Source organism: Sceloporus occidentalis, unplaced genomic scaffold, assembly GCF_023333645.1.
Source record: "Sceloporus occidentalis isolate IW3139 unplaced genomic scaffold, rSceOcc1.0.p SCAF_35, whole genome shotgun sequence".
In the NCBI taxonomy this organism is placed as follows: domain Eukaryota; kingdom Metazoa; phylum Chordata; class Lepidosauria; order Squamata; family Phrynosomatidae; genus Sceloporus; species Sceloporus occidentalis.
Genome location: NW_028317015.1, coordinates 6780796 through 6799218, shown reverse-complemented (window position 1 = coordinate 6799218; position 18423 = coordinate 6780796).

The window sequence follows — 18423 nt, the reverse complement described above, 5'->3', positions numbered from 1 at the left end:
AGATTTGTGAACATCATGGCTGCTCAAAAAAACAACAATGTTAGATTTCAGGATCCGCTTAAATCATTTGTAAAACTGGACTACCCTTGAATGATACTTTGATTACCTGTGTGCATTAAAACATTTTTTCCTCTTAAAGTTACAGACATGCTGTGATGCCTGGTGAAGGTGCAGCCATGGCAGAGTATGTGAAGGCTGGAAAGTGTATCCCAAGAAGAGGAGAAATGCGTCCAAGCAGTGACGAGATTGCATCATTTGAGAAGTCTGGCTATGTAATGAGTGGTAGTGTATTAGATGTATTAGACGTATTAGACGCCAATCTCTGGAGTCTTAGCACATTTTTCCAACCTAACATATTTGAATTTTAGTCACTGAAAGAGAATTATTTTTTTTTATATGTATGCGTCATTTTAAGATAAACTTAAAAAAAAACAAAAGAAAATGTGTAACAAAACTTAGCTTTTAATGCGTATCTCACTAGAAAAAATGTAATATTAGATAACCATCTCTATGCCAAGACTAAACTGCAGTCCTAAAGCTAGTGAGGATGGTAGTAAACACAGGGGTCTCCTAGTAAATCTAACTCACCTCAATATAGTCTTGACTAGATTCAGCTTGCACTGCCTAGGAACTACTCATAAGGGGAGGTAGACATCAAGTCATAAACCCTGCCTAACTACCCAAACTATTCTCTGGACTGCCACATCTGAGACTCAGTCAGGAACATAAATCATGTGCTTGCCGCACACACAATGTGGCTTCACACTTTCCAGCTTTAAATGTAAAGAAAATTGATTATCAGATCCCCTTTTCTACTATTTTCATATTTACTTTGTTTGAGCGTGTTTGTGTATGTGTGATTAATGGAATGAATGAGTATTTAAATGTTTGTGAATGAGTGTGTGTGATAGCATGGATGTGTAAGGGGGGTGGTGGTGGTGGTAGCATGGCATAGGGAGGCTGTAATCACACTTCTAAGATCCCCAGGTTCCAGCATGTACTGGCTGCCTTGGCTTGATAGGAGTGTGATTGCTGTTAGCAGTATATATATATAGGGGTATAAGGCATATCATGGGGCAGAGGGGCATATAGGGGGTTAAAAGGCATATCATGGGGCACAGTGGCATATAGGAGGGTGTAAGACATTTCTGATATGCCTTTTAACCCCCTATATGCCCATCTGCCCCATGATATGCCTTTTAACCCCCTATATGGCATATAGGGGTATAAAGCATATCATGGGGCAGAGGGGCATATAGGGGGTTAAAAGGCATATCATGGGGCACAGTGGCATATAATAGGGTATAAGACATTTCTGGAGGCAGAGTGGCATATAGAGGGTTAAATGGCACATCATGGGGCAGAGTGGCAAATAGGGGGGTATAAGGCATTTCTGAGGGCAGAGAGGCAAGCCTGGGGGCAGATGTGCATAACTGGGGGGGGCAGGTTGGCAAATAAAAGGAAATAAAAAGTATATTTTTCTCAATCATAGTGTGAGGTTCGTCTTACCAGGAGGAATCCGGAATGCAGGAATGGAACACACTTGCTCAGAACAGAACACGCACAAGGGGCCTGGAGAGGGTAACAGGGCGCTTGGCAGTGTAACTGTAAGCATGGGTGGTCAGAGGGAAGCCGCTTAGTAGACCAGGGTCGGGATGCCAGAGGTACACGTAGTCGGTATGGATAGCCGGGGTCAGGATGCCAGAGGTACACGTAGTAGTAGGATAGCCGGGGTCAGGATGCCAGAGGTACACTTAGTAGTAGGATAGCCGGGGTCAGGATGCCAGAGGTACACGTAGTCGTAGGAAGAGCCAGAGTCAGGATAACAGAAGTACACAGGAACCGTTAAGCAGACCAGGGTCAAATACCGGATAAATAGGAAAACAACTGAAGTACTGGAGGAGCTCACGAGATACAGGAAGCACCAGTATAACTGAGCACTGAGGAAACGGTAAGTGAGGTTTCAATAGCCCGGGGGGGCGTTCCCCGACGTCCGGGACGTGATCGCGTCCTGCGTCGCCATAGCGACGCAGCGGAATCCAGTCGGCGGTCAGCCTCATAAATATTCATGAAGCGGCCGCGCGCGCGAGCGGCTGCTTCATTCTTCAACGAGCGGTGCCGGCGTTTCTGCCGGGAGTGAGAAGAGGACGTCCGGGAGCCACTTAAGGTAGGTGCCTTACACATAGCTTTTATTAAATATGAAAATTAGTTTACATGAATTAATATTTACTGGTAAAACTTTTTTCCTATAGGGTCTTATAGTCTTATATTCAGGCTTTTTGTTTTTTTCCTAAATTAATATTTTGATTTTGGGGGGTCGTCTTATAATCGAGCAAATACGGTATTAGAACAAATGTTAGGTTTACAATTACAAAATAATTTGGTGTCATCAGCTATGACTTTGCTGACTCTAGCTAAACAAAACCCGACACACCCAGCACTGGAGAAATGGAACGATGATAAAGTTATCATCCAACAGGGAAGACTGGAATAAGTCATTAAAGACAGTTAGAGAATCTGTTCACTGTCTCAACTCAGCGGAACTGCACTACAAAATACTAAACCGTTGGTACTTAGTCCCCACCAGAACAGCTAAAATGTATCCGCAAGCGTCAGAGAGGTGCTGGAGATGTGAGGCTGACCAAGGAAATTTTACTCATATCTGAGTCCTGTTACAAATTACTAAGCTTTTGGCAAGTAATTGCCACACAAGGTAGAGAAATAATGGCATAAACTTGGATTTCGAACCTAAAAAGTTTTTGTTACATTTAAATTGTCCTTCCATGACACAAGAACAAAGTGTAATAACTATCCATTTATTAGCTGCAGCTAAACTAAGTATAGCATAGAAGCTATGGGGGGGGGGTGCCACATACAGGATCCACCCCAGGTACCAAATACTCTAGGTTTGCCCATGCCGCAGATAAAAGATTCACCAAAGACTTCATTTAGAACTCTTGCATTTCCATTATATTTATGTAGTGTAGATACTTGTAGACATTGTATAATATTTATTACATTTTACTTTATATGTTTTTAACCCTGTCTATCAGATTTCTGTAACATTACTCTTATTTCAATCTGCATATTTTATCACAAAGGATTAATCGTAGAAACTTGAATGGTGGTTGGGATCTTCAGAGTGAATCCCAATTTAGTTGTAAGAACTGATTTCATTATTCCTGTTGGGGGTCCTTCCCCCTTAAGAGAGGACATTGTACATAAACATACGGGCAGACCACTTTGCACCATGAACTGTGTGCATTTAAAGAAAAAGTTGCTTACAAGAATATCGTGAACAATAATGCGATCACTCTTTGTTCCACTGAATAAAATGGAACTTTTTCATCTAAAAATTTTGCACTAGCAAATGTTTTGATTGCCTTATGTTTAATGTAGGGCCTTTTAACACTTTTGCTTTCTGGCATTTTAATATAGTTATTTGAATGGCAAATAGTGTGACTCGGGTATGTATAAGGGGTGCGTGTGGGTATAAGAGCTCGACCACGAGATAAACTATATGAGGCTGGTCTCCAAATGTTTCCAGGGCTGCTTTTCACTCCCGGTCCGGCCCTGTATCCCGGCATACAACACTGAAGCCGTGCCCACCGCCTTCCACGCTCACTGCACCGGAAAGACACAGAAGAAGAGCCAAGAGGAAGAACGATGTTATGTGATCCCACGGTTATATTTTTGCTGCTTGAGTGATGTGTGGTTGATTGGTGGATAAGCCTAATGTGTGATAGATTGTCAGGAACCAATTTTTCACTGCCTGAACCATGGCTTTTTTATACCTGTGGCGTTTACATCTGCGACCACTAGTGGCCACCCTCTGCCCTCTGGAGCACTCAGAACTCAGGTGTGCCTTGTTACCTGGGTTGAGCCCTAGTCCATACATCCAGCTGGGCCTTGTTATCTGGATTACCCTGCCTTTATGAACCTGCCCTGCCCTTCAGTCAGGGCCTTTGTATTGAAGTCTATGGACCTTCCTGCTGTGGCTCTGCAACTGTACTGTTCCTGGTTCCCTGCTTTGTGCCCTTCCAAGTGGACTCCCTGCTTTGTACCCTTCCAAGCGGGCTGTGTGCCTTTCGTGCCCTTCCAAGCGGGCTCTCTGTCTGTCGTGCCCTTCCAAGCGGGCTCTCTGTCTGTCGTGCCCTTCCAAGCGGGCTCCCTGCCAAAAGATTTATTACCTGTATTTTATTTTGCCATATGTCCGGTTACTTGCTTAGACTATATTACCCTTATTTGCTGGTCCTGTTATATACATGAAATACACTGCATTACCTGGATTTCTGTTTGTGGTGTCTTTGTTTGCATAATCATGCACCGTGGGTTACATACTGAACCCCAAGTTTCCCCTGCGCATGGGCTCCTACCTGACCTGATCACCCGAGTCCTGACATAGATGTGATGAGAGAGATTTGTGGTAGGTGTGAGAGAATGAGGTGTTATGTGTGATACCTGTGAGGTGTTGCATGTGTTGGGAATGAGGTGTAATAGTCGTGAATGAGTGCAGTGTTATGTGTGATTAGAGTGAAGTGTGATAATAAAGTAAGAATGTTTTGGTCCATCTTTCATGGTATGTGTGCCTTCTACTGCATATATTGTCTACAGGGTGGAGAAAGGAAGGGACCTAGAGGGCCACTCAGATTTACCTATCCAAATGCCAGAAGGTACCAGCCCTCCCATGGTTGATACCATGTGTGTCGGCAAAGACCAGCACCAGACACTCTACCAACATACTCATAGATGTAACACACATTTTAATTTTCAATACAGAACACACAGTCTCAAAACCATTAATATGCTTTATTATTTATTATCAACAACCATATGAATTATAACACAGTGCTATACTAAATACTCCAGCGCTGCTGTCATCATCAAGTAATCCCTTTAGATGGCTGAGTGGCGCTGTGCCTTGTGTTTGTGGTTTTTAACTGCACCACTTCGGTATTTATGTCCAGCAGGCACTGATGACATTTTATAAATCTGCTTCATGGCTTCTGCTGTAGGAATTGCAAGAAAGGCCAATGGTTTGGGCTGCACCGGGGCAAGATCTGGTAATCTGGAGTAAATGGTTACAAACTTGTGTGAGAGATTGCATACCTATAATGTTTTTTGATACCATTCTGTAATAATGTCTTACATTAAAGAATTTTGTAATTTGTAACCCCTGTACTTCTTTATAAAAATAATATCACAGAATAAGGACAGCAAAAAGTGTCTGAAAGTGCAGGTGTGTGGAAGGGGAGATAATATTTGGCTATTTTACCATAAAATAGTTAAACCTGTGTCTTCATACAAAGTGACCAAATACTATATATCACTGTGTAATATGATGGTGCTATTTGAAGCAAATAATAATAATAATATAACTGAATAAGTAAAGGGCCAACCACAGAAGACTCTGACATTTATAACATAGATGTCGCCTTTTACAATTATTTTAAAGACATAAGAACAGCTGTGATGCATATTTATGGAGTGGTCAACTAAATGTACAATTACTTGCTCTGGAAAAAGGTTGTCCCTCCTATTGCCTCCTAAGAATCGTATCCAAACAAGACAAAATAATGTATTACATAAAAGGAACAGGACATACTTTGGCACAGCCTGAGGCTCCTTCGTTGGAGTAGTCATCCTAATCCCCTGCATAGGCACTATCTGCCGTCGTGGTGGTAATTCCGGCTTGAAGGGCAGGTATCTCGGGCATCTACAAGTAACAGATAAAGATTTTGAGTTGTGAAAGGGCAAGCGAACTGGGTATCTAACTGTTATAAATGTGGTATTATCCAGCTGCGAAGACAGCGTGACTACATAGTTACTCCATATTAATGCAGTGTCAATAGAAGAACTGGTGTAATACCCCAATGATATTAGTGAGCATACGACATCAGAGCCCTGACATCACGCTATGGTGCCACAAGCAGACTAAGAAGCTAGGAAAGTTAAATAGCTATAAAATGTGTAGATTTGGTTTAGTCTAGTGTTTCACACTACACTTACCTTTGGTTCTCTTCATATAGGATTGCACTCCTGCTCATGATTTCTGTGCCACACCTGTTTTTAGTGGGATATACCGTTATCGCTGGTGGATGTTTCACTCCAAAACGAGGTGGGATCAGGGCTCTATAGCTATAGAAAGAAACAACCATCAAAGCTAAGAAAAATGTCACTTTTAAGATCTTAAAACAATGTTGAGTCTATTAACTGCTTAACTCCATTCGATCAATCAAGTTAGCATCAGATTTTAAAACAATATTTACCTAGTAAACTCAGGTCCACGTTTGTCCAAAGGAGCTTCTATCACCAGCCTTTTAAACATTTGCCCTTCATCTTTAAATGTCAGCTTTGCCTTTTTTGCCTTATACAGCGTCAGTCGTCTCTGGGGATTTGGATCTAGGGTCAAGCCGCTAATTTGGAGCCAAACAAATAGTATTAGATAATATTGAACAAAAAAAAGATATGTTTTCTTTAAAATCTATATTATGTGTTTGGGGGCGATTTGGCATCAGAGAGAGAACCCATGCGTAGCACATTCACAGCATACAAGATTTAAACCAGAGAAGATACAGGGGGCAACGTGACACAATGTTGGAAAAGAATAACTATTATATAAAAGTAAAAATTCTTCAACTTATAGGGCATGAATGTGATTCTGAAATGATTCTTGGTGAACACTATTAATGACCTAGAATGTTGACTGTGGGTATTTTCATAATACTTTATTAGATGTTTCATAGAAAGTTAATATAGGTTAATGGTAATTCTCTGTCACTTACATTTTGTTCTCTTCAAATAGACTTCCCATCCGACTTATGGGTCCCGTGCCACAGATGTTTCTAGTGGGACGTAGCTTTATGGGAACAGATGGCGCTGGTGGACTTTCCGCTCCCAAATCAACATAAGATGGGATCCAGGCACTATAGACATTGAAAGAAACGACCATCAAAGCCAAGAAAAAAGCCAGGTAAAGCATTTTAAAATGTTCATTTCAGTCACTTGAGTTTTTTAAACAATATTGTGTCTATTAATGATTTAACAACATGTGATCAATCAAGTTTCCATAAGAATGTTGAAACACTATTTAATTAGCAAACTGAGATTGATGATTGTACAAAGGAACCTCTACTGCCGGACTTTAAAATATTCTAGTTTCTCCTTCGACATTAAACACCAGCATAGAGATAGGCCATCATACTGTAATGTCAGGTAAATCATCCCCATTATTCCAATGGTTATTCTCACAACCTTTACATTCCAGGATTTAATGTTCCCTCCTCTCAATATATTACCCCAATCACCTTGTCTCTTACCTGGCTGAAGGAGGCTGAGTGGGGTTTTCCTTCTTCTGGTATTTGTTGTTCCTCTTATTAGAACAATTTTTGATTATGTCTCTAGGTGAAAAAAAACACCTCATTAGCCAAAGGAATACCGTCAGCAAAAAATGTAAAACAATCTCCATTTTCACATCTCCTCAAGTCAACAGTTTTCACGTCTCTGGCAAGCAACACGACAGAGGTAACTGAACCGCTCCATGTAACAGTTACATTGTGATGTCATCTGTACAGGAGAGTTCAAGTGAAGATTTGTGAACATCATGGCTGCTCAAAAAAACAACAATGTTAGATTTCAGGATCCGCTTAAATCATTTGTAAAACTGGACTACCCTTGAATGATACTTTGATTACCTGTGTGCATTAAAACATTTTTTCCTCTTAAAGTTACAGACATGCTGTGATGCCTGGTGAAGGTGCAGCCATGGCAGAGTATGTGAAGGCTGGAAAGTGTATCCCAAGAAGAGGAGAAATGCGTCCAAGCAGTGACGAGATTGCATCATTTGAGAAGTCTGGCTATGTAATGAGTGGTAGTGTATTAGATGTATTAGACGTATTAGACGCCAATCTCTGGAGTCTTAGCACATTTTTCCAACCTAACATATTTGAATTTTAGTCACTGAAAGAGAATTAATTTTTTTTTATATGTATGCGTCATTTTAAGATAAACTTAAAAAAAACAAAAGAAAATGTGTAACAAAACTTAGCTTTTAATGCGTATCTCACTAGAAAAAATGTAATATTAGATAACCATCTCTATGCCAAGACTAAACTGCAGTCCTAAAGCTAGTGAGGATGGTAGTAAACACAGGGGTCTCCTAGTAAATCTAACTCACCTCAATATAGTCTTGACTAGATTCAGCTTGCACTGCCTAGGAACTACTCATAAGGGGAGGTAGACATCAAGTCATAAACCCTGCCTAACTACCCAAACTATTCTCTGGACTGCCATTTCTCCTATTTTCATTGAGTAAGATGATTCCTCTAAAAAACATGTACTGATTTGTAATTGGTTTTAGTTTTTAGGGGTGGGGGGCAGTGGCGTCTCCAGCTTTCATATTTAGGGGGGCACATGGGGGGCCAGGGACCAAAGTAGGGGGGCCAATTATAAAACGGTACATATACACTATATATATATATATATATATATATATATATATATATATATATATATATATATATATATATATATATACATATACACACACACACGTTAGGCAGTTATTTCTCATTCAGCCCCTGCTGACAATATATATAAATATTAGACCCTGCTGCCGATATATAGAAATATTACACCCTGCTTCTGATATATATTAATATTAACCCTTGCTGCGGATATATATTGATATTAGCCCCTGCTGCGGATATATACTTATATTATACCCTGCTGCCGATATACATAAAAATTATACCCTGCTGCCGATATATACTAATATTTGACCCTGCTACCAGTATATATTAATATTAGCCCCTACTGCCAATATTTATTATTAGTCCCTGCAGCCAATATATATAAAATTAGCCCCTGCAGCCAATATATATTAATATTAGCCCCTGCTGCCGATATATATATAAATACTAGACCCTGCTGCCAATATGAATATAAATACTAGACCCTGCTGCCAGTGGCGCCCCCGCTGGCTGCTTAATGGATTGCCGGCATGCCAATCACTGACTGAGGCTCTTCGTCCCGCCCCTTTGAAGGGGGCGGGCTCTTACGGAACAGTTGCTTGTAGTGATGGGAAGTTCGGATCATTAAAGTGAATCGGATCATTTCGATTCGTTCACTGAAATGATCCGATTCATGATCCGAATCTTCGGATCACTCAGTGTGACTCACAGGAGTTACTGTTTTCCAGTAACTCCGTGCAGGCACACTAACGATTGGCCCCGCCCCTTTCATTATGAATCCTCCCCCCTGCCTCCAGTGATGTCAATGAAGGCAGTCGTTCAAAGATTCGGATCTTACAGGGATCCGAATCTTACAGTGATCCGGATCACTGTAAGATCCGGATCACTGTAAGATCCGGATCACTGTAAGATCCGGATCATTGTAAGTTCCGGATCTTTCAACGACTCTCTGCCTTCATTGGGATTCTAATCATTCAGATAATATTACCATACTGTTATAAATAATACATTAATAATCACTGCCCCCAGGATTTACATTCCCCTTTACCTGCAACTGCACCTTAAGCTAACTTTATTAAATTAATTAAATTAACCCTCACCATTAAATTAACCCTAAACACCCCATCAACCATGTCTGCCCCTAAAATTAACCCTTAACACCCCATCAACCATGACTGCCCCTAAAATTAACCCTTAACACCCCATTAAGCATAACTGCCCCCAAATTAACCCTAAACACCCCATTAAGCATAACTGTCCACAAATTAACACTAAAGACCCCATTAAGCATAACTGCCCCTAAATTAACCCTAAACACCCCGTTAAGCATAACTGCCCCAAATTAACCCTAAACACCCCATTAAGCATAACTTCCCCCAAATTAACACTAAAGACCCCATTAAGCATAACTGCCCCCAAATTAACCCTAAACACCCCATTAAGCATAACTGCCCCCAAATTAACCCTAAACACCTCATTAAGCATAAATGCCCCTAAATTAACACTAAAGACTCCATTAAGCATAACTGCCCCCAAATTAACCCTAAACACCTCATTAAGCATAACTGCCCCTAAATTAACACTAAAGACCCCATTAAGCATAACTGCCCCCAAATTAACCCTAAACACCTCATTAAGCATAACTGCCCCTAAATTAACACTAAAGACTCCATTAAGCATAACTGCCCCTAAATTATCCCTAAACACCCCATTAAGCATAACTGCCCCTAAATTAACACTAAAGACCCCATCAACCATACCAATTTATTAGGTAATTTATCTGGAGTACATGCAATTAATTTAGGGGCAGTTATGGTTAATGGAGTATTTAGGGTTAATTTCAGGGGCCGTTATGGTTAATGGGGTCTTTAGGGTTAATTTCAGGGGCCGTTATGGTTAATGGGATCTTTACGGTTAATTTCAGGGGCAGTTATGGTTGATGGGGTATAAGGGTTAATTTTATGCTGATGACTGAGGGTTAATTTAATTAATTTAATAAAGTTAACTGTAGGTGCAGTTATAGGTAAAGGGGGGCAAACTCAGGGGAATCTAAATCCTGGGGGCAGTGTGAACATTATTAATGTATTTATTTATAAAAGTATGGTATCAGTAATATTCTCTGAATGATTCGAATCTCTGTAAGATTCGGATCCTTGTAAGATCCGGATCCCTGTAAGATTCGAATCATTTGAATCATTCGAATCTTCGGATCATTCGACTCTTTGAACGACTCTCTGACTCTATGAGTCATCGTTCCTCTGTGAATTAATGAGCTGTAACCTGACCCCAGAGTCTGTGTCTGAGTGCTCTGCAGATGACTCACAGCTCTAGGATCAGGTTACAGCTGCATGATTCACAGACTGAACCGCTACAAATGAATCGTTCAGTCTACTGAACCGATTCATACGGATCACTAAAAAGAACCGGATCAAATGAACGATTCGTTCATGATCCGGACATCACTAGTTGCTTGTCGCTGCCTGACAGGGAGAAGAGCATGAGGGAGAAGAGCAGTCTGCTGTGTTACAGTGGAAGAATGAAAATTAAATAATACAAAAAGATGGTGGCTGGGGACATAATTACACATCAGGGTGGTTAGAAGGATGTCACATATATCAATACACAAACGGGGGGGGTTAATACACATGGGTATGGGGGCCATTATATTAACCAGTACAAAGGGTTGGTGCATCAATACACAAGGGAGGGGGGCTGGCTGGGGGCATCAAATAAATCAATACACAAGGGAGGGGGCTGGCTGGGGGCATCAGATAAATCAATACACAAGGGAGGGGGGCTGGCTGGGGGCATCAAATAAATCAATACACAAGGGTGTATTGCAAAAATGCACAAAGGGGGGTGGCTGGGGGGGCACAAATACACAAGGGTCAATACACACAAACAGCAAAGCAATGTGGAAGGCATTTTATATGGTTATCCCATCCTGATGTGGGGGTCCATGTGGCAGCAGAGCCTGTCCTGGTGTATGTGTTTGGGTGTCAGTGTGGAAGAGCCTGTCCTGATATGAGTTTGGTCATCTGTTTCCTGGCACTTTACTTGCTGTAGAGGGTTAAATAGAACTTTGTAATTTTTATTTATCCAGATTTTGTGGTCACTTCAGAGGACAAAACTTTCTAGGCCTACAAATCAGAGGAAAAGTAAAGGTTTTGTGTTATTTCAATCTGAATATATTATTTAAAGTTAGATGTTGGTTCAGAGTTTGTGAAACTCAATTCTTGATTACAGTATACAGGACGCTATTCCCCTTTGGTTTCCACAGGCCTTCACAGACCAAGTGGTACTCTGCTTAGTTATATGCAGCTGTATGCATTGTGTTATCTGTGATGAGGTGTTCATTTGGTGACGCAGCGCTAAGATGGTTGTGATGCATTAATGGCTAAAAGTTTTGTTGAAGTTTCCATTATGTCTAATCTCCTTAATTTATTTGGGCCTTTTAACTTTTTTGATTTCTGGGATTTTAATAATGTGATAAAAAAGAATGATTTATAGTTGTTTGGATGTCAAATAGTGTGTCAAATTCTGTTGATCTGTATCTGCTATGTTTCCATACATTATTTATGTATACCTGCAAATACAGGTTTTTTTTAATCTCATTCAGTTGCATGTGCTGTTTCCATGTGTTGTTTATTTGATCTATACCTGAACTACAGGGTGTAAGTAAAAGAGCGGTATGGTTTAGTGAATGAGGGGACAAAGGGACTCTGGGGATGATTACAGGGGAGAGGACCTCTCAATGTCACGGTGCAGTCAGAAGGATGGAACACTGCACTGACTCTCACTGTCTTCCCCTGATCTGCAGTCAGTGTGGCAAATATATTGGCAGCAGGGTGTAATATTAATATGTATTGGCTGCAGGGGCTAATATTAATATATATCGGAATCTGGGACTAATATTTATATATATCGGCAGCAGGGGCTAATATTAATATATATTGGCTGCAGGGCCTATTATCAATAAATATTGGCTGCAGGGGCTAATATTTATATATATATTGGCTGCAGGGACTAATAATATATATCGGCAGTAGGGGCTAATATTAATATATGTTGGCAGCAGGGTATAATTTCTATGTATATCGGCAGCAGGGTATAATATAAGTATGTATCCGCAGCAGGGGCTAATATTAATATATATCCGCAGCAGGGGTTAATATTAATATATATCGGAAGCAGGGTGTAATATTTCTATATATCTGCAGCAGGGTCTAATATTTATATATATTGTCAGCAGGGGCTAATATTAAAGAATGAAAAATAACTGTCACTTTAGCTGTTATTTTGAAATCATATTTCAATCACGGTCTTTACTTCAAAGAGATAAGTGCATATTATGTAGTTAAAAATGCACGTCTAACGTGTGTGTGTATATATATATATATATATATGTACCGTTTTATAATTGGCCCCCCTACTTTGGTCCCTGGCCCCCCATGTGCCCCCCCTAAATATGAAAGCTGGAGACGCCACCGCCTGCTGCCAATAAATATTAATATTAGCCCCTGCTGCCAATATATGTTAATATCTCCATCTCCCTCCCTATCTATCCTATCTATCCCCTCTCCCTCCCAATCTATCCTATCTACCCCCTCTCTCCCTCCCAATCTATCCTAACTACCCCCTCTCTCCCTCCCAATCTATCCCTATCTACCTCTTCTCACTTCCTATCTACCTCTTTTCACTCTATAACTCCCTCCTAACTTTCTACCCCCCCCTTTGAAGTTCACTTACCTTGGGCTTGTAGAAGTCCAGCGGCGGGATCGCGAGGGCTCTGTCTTCCTGGTTCTGCCGCAGTGTGCGCGGCTTCATTGCTGAGCGCCGCATATGACATCATATACCGGCGCTCGGCTTGAAATGCCGGCACTGCGACCAAGCCAGAGGCCTCGTGGTCGCGGAGAAGAGTGAGAGGCGCCGAACGGTCTCTGAGAACTTATTCCTCAGCGACCGCTCGGCGCCTCTCTCTCTCCTCCGGATCTATTAAAAAAAAAAAAAAAGACGGCGTTTCAATTGGGGGGCACACCGGGGGGCACAGCATGATGTAGGGGGGGCCATGGCCCCCTCTGGCCCCCCCCTGCCGACGCCACTGGTGGGGGGTACAAGGTCTTAAACATACTACATCACCACTGTAGAGCAGTCGAGTACAAGATATCATATTGTAAATTAATCTGCTATTAATATTCTGTAAAATAAACTTTTTAATAAATTGCATCATTCATTTTAGTAGTTCTTTATTTTTTACAAGTTAAAGAGAAAATACAAAATATGGAACAAATTCATGTCACCGTGACAGCTTCAGACACACAAAACCTGGATGCAACATAATAGAGGAGTCCAAAGCCCTCCCAACGTCAAACAGCAAGCTCCAACAAAACAGACAGAGCAACATGTGTCTAGAATTTTATTGTCCATCTGGTGACCCACTTTTTAAATATATTATACACACATATAATAAAATGGAATACATAGCCACATGTAGAGTGTCAGGGTGTAAAAATAATTGATATACCTCTTGACATAGCCACTGTGTATATTTGTTCCTTGTTTTTTGGTTCCTTACTTTAAGAAGCAGGGGTTTTTGTTTGTATTTTATGAAGAGTGCAGTTAGAAATGCGGGCGCAGTTAAAATGTGATATTGTCCATCATCATAATCTTGCTTTCGATAATATCCTTCAGCCATCTCTCTCTCGAAATCTTGTTTGTCCAGGCCTAATGGATGAAATAAGGTGAAAATTTACATTAAAATAGTAACAGAGGAGTTTAGTTCTGGAATCTGCTAATTTACTTTCATTTCTGCTAAATCCTCAGTAAAGACTGAATTGGAATCCACTGTAAGCCTAAACTGGAAGTTGTAATCGCTGCTTTAGGAGACTGAGCATGAGTCTCTATAAAGATTAAGCACTTAGAGAGTTGTGGTTTAAAATCCTTGATTTCATTATAAATCATAAAGGTCCAGACCCATTGATCTGGCCCTGCAAAATGCATAGAAGAAATATTGCTGGTTTTACCAAGTCTTCTCACTCATTGAATTATGCATTATCGGGGTCAGCTCAGACCATCTTGATGGAGACTCTTGCCAGTGGTGGCCTTTCGTAATGAAAAGTGGAGTGAAACATTTGAAACAAAATGTCTCTCTTTAGTAAATGAACCCCTTTGCTAGGTTTACACTGGAGATTGTTTCACACATCTAATTTTCATTTAGAAAAATGCACACGTACCAAATGTGGCTTTTTAGTTCCCCCCAAAAATGACAAACCCATGCATGTGGGGTATCACTGCGCTCAGGAGATGTTGCTTAACACATATTGGGGTGTCGTGTGACAGCGGCATAAACCAGGAGCTGTAAATTCATACATAAAGTAGGTGTGTGGGGGAAAAATACACACAAAAAAATACTACTGCAAACTTTGAAAAAATTCTGGTGGTAAAATGTGTGCATGCAAAGAGTTAAAATACCAGCATTTAAAATACCCTGGGGTGTCTAGTTTTCAAAAATATATAGCTTTATTGGGCACACTGAAATGGCCCGGCTGCAAGATGTACCAAATAGGGCATGAGCAGTGGATCCCCAAATGCCAAAGTTCAACATTGAAAAATGCGCATGCCCCAAATGTGGCCATTTTGCCCCCAAACAGCCAGGCAAAATCATTCATGTGAGGTATCGCTGTACTCAGGAGATGTTGCTGAACACATATTGGGGTGTTTTGTGATAGTGACATATATGAGAACCTTTTAATTCATACCTGAAGTAAAATGTGTGTGGAAAAACAAATGCAAAAAAAATTACTACCATAAAGTTTGACAAAGGCTGATGGTAGAATTAGTGCTTTGAAAGGGTTAAAATACTAGCATTTGGAATACCCTGGGCTGTCTAGTTTTCAAAAATATATGACTTGATGGGGTAAATTGCATTGGCTGGCTTCAAATATACCCGAAACGGCACATGGGGGGAAGAATTACCATATTTTATACTTTTTTTAATAGTAAATAATATGATACAATCAAAACAATGTCATCTAAAGAAAGCCCTTCTTGTCCTGAAAAAAACAATATCTAATGTGTGTGGGTTCAGTAAACGGGAAAGAAGAAAATTACAGCTAAACACGAGCAGCGCAGAAATGTTAAAACGGCCATTGTCACGAAGGGTACAAAAAGTAAAATCAGCCTTTGTCACGAAGGGGTTAAACAAGAACACCCAGGAAACCCTATCAAATGCCTTTTCGGCGTCCATAGAGACCAAGGCATAAGGGATGTTGTGGGCGCGTGCATACGTGATTAGATTAAGTGTGCGGATCGAGTTGTCCCTACTTTACTTTTATTTGTATATGTGAATTTGTCTTTGCAAATTCCTCTTCCATGGTTCACATCAATACTCAGAATTAACTCTGCTCTAATGTCTGTTTTTTTATGTTACAGGGTCAAATTTCAGGTTTGTTTCAGTATCTTCCATTTTTTTTTGAGAAGTAGACAAAACAAGATTTCCAGAGCAGCTATGACCAGAAACATATTATGGGAGGCAAGATGTAGGTACATCAATGTAGATGACAGGAAAAGTAAACAACCGCATGACAAGTTTTGAAAATATACATAGCTCACACAGCGACAATCGTGGAGTGGAAAAGTATGAATAAAATACACAGCAATTGTATAATACAAGGCAGGCGTGAGAAAGCCAATATAATCAATTTTGCATCCAATATCGCCACATAGCACAACATAAGCAATGGGAATCCGCAGTTAAAGAAGGGCCAGACAGGCGCAGAGAGAAAGAGGGAAAGATAGGTAGAGAGGGAAAAGGGGGAAGGGGAAGTATCTTCCATTTTTTAACATTAACACACATGATTTGTGAGTGCAAAGTCACCAGTTCTAGACAAGGACCTGGTTGCATGAACTATGACTGGGGGATGGGTTTCAAAAGTAATCAAACTAGAATGAAAGAATCAGAGAACATTGGGATGAGGGATCACAGAAAGACTGCATTGGTTATAGTAACCCATTAGACAAACAATGCCCAATATTTCTGCATGAACACAGCCAAACACCTTTCGTGGACACAATTTGAGTGTTTGTTTCTGGTGGTATGGCTGCTGTGTAATAAAGGTAGTCTTGAGTGTGGTTTTACCGATGGTGGCTGATGACATTTGGATTCCCAAGCAATACCTATTATCCCCCCCAAAAAATTTGATCATTGGTATGGTTGGAAGCTCCTCTGAGTTCCTTAGTTTAGCTAAAAACTGTTTAAAACGCATAAAAGCTATATTTAAAAGTTTCCTGAATTTGTGTGGTACATAATGCGGATAGATTCCCAAAATCCCTATCTTTAGATCAATTAGAATCTGGATTTTTAGGATTTCACTCATGTGTTTGTATAATTGAGACCAGATCTGATATACTTGTGGACAGGACCAAAATATATGTAGATGAGTACCAATTTGGTTGCATTTCCGTCAACATAAATTCGGTCTTTGGGGATAGAACGTGTGCAATTTCTCAGGTGTGTAGTGCCACCTATAAAGTATTTTAGCATGAAGTTCTGATAGTTTTATACATTTGGTTGGGCCTTTCAGTAAAGCAAACGATTGATCCCATTGTTCATCATCTATTGTTTCTTCTATTTCTGTTGCCCAATGGTCTAAAAAATTCATTTTGACTGTTAAAGCATTAGTTAACAATTGTTGATACATAAAAGATACTAACCCTTTTATATCATAAAAGCAATTTGTGTATTAGAAAATCTATGTACGAAAGCTAGTGAGTCTAAGTAATTTTTTATTTTTAAAGAATTAAAAATTTCTCTGGGGCGAAGATTAAACTCTTCCCTCAAACATTCAAAAGATTTCAGTTTTTTTGAGGTGTCCAATATTTGAGAAATTGAATTTATCTTACATAATACCCAGTTTGCGATGATTAACCCAGGTATATTAAGGTGTAGCGTTCGTATTGGGGCTCTCTTCGACAGATTATTTTCTTAGTGAAGGATTTTAAAAATGTTATCCATGTTTTTAATGCATAAGTTAATGTTGGCATGGTTGCTTTAGGTTTGATTGGGATGTTCTTTGCCCACATGATATGTGAAACTATAGGATAGCTTAGAGGGTTTTCTTCTATTTCGTTCCACCTATTTTTTTTAGGGTTTGAGAGGAATAAGACTAGTTGAGATAATATGGCCGCCTTGTGATATAGTAAAACATTAGGAACCCCCATACCTCATTTGAGTGTATGTCTATATAAAGTTGACATACTGACTCTATGGTTTTTTTTTCCTCTAATCTATCTATTTATGGTTCCTTGGATAGTTTTAAGGAGTTTGACTGGAAATTTTAGAGGAATTGTTCTTAAAAGGTAAAGAATTTTTGGTATTATATTCTTTTTAATTGCTGAATTTCTTCCAAACCATGAAAGGTTAAAACCTTGCCATCTTCTTATATCCGTTTTGAAATTTTTCCATACATTTTTTAAATTGTTGCCCGCTATGCTTTTTTTGTTTTGGCGAATTAGTTGTGCAAGTGGCTCTAAAGAGAGGATATATAAAAGAGGTGACATGAGACACCCCTGTCTTGCTCCATTATTTATGTCAAGAATAGGAGAGTGGATTCCCGATATTAACACCTGTGCTGAAGGTTTATTGTAAAGACCCAGACAGATTTGTATAAATTCATCAGGGACACCGTATCTCCTCATGCATTCCCCTAAGAAAGACCAGTTTAATCTATCGAATGCCTTCTCTGCATCCAGTGATAAGAGAAGGAATCCAACTTTTTTTCTATTACTTAGGTCTATGAGATCTATGATCCGTCTTGTGGCATCAGGGGCTTGTCTGTCTTTGATGAATCCTACCTGGTCTAAATTAATTAAACTGGGGAGAGCTTTGGCTAGTCTATTTGCTAAAATTTTGCCATATAATTTATAATCTACGTTTAGTAGAGATATAGGGCGA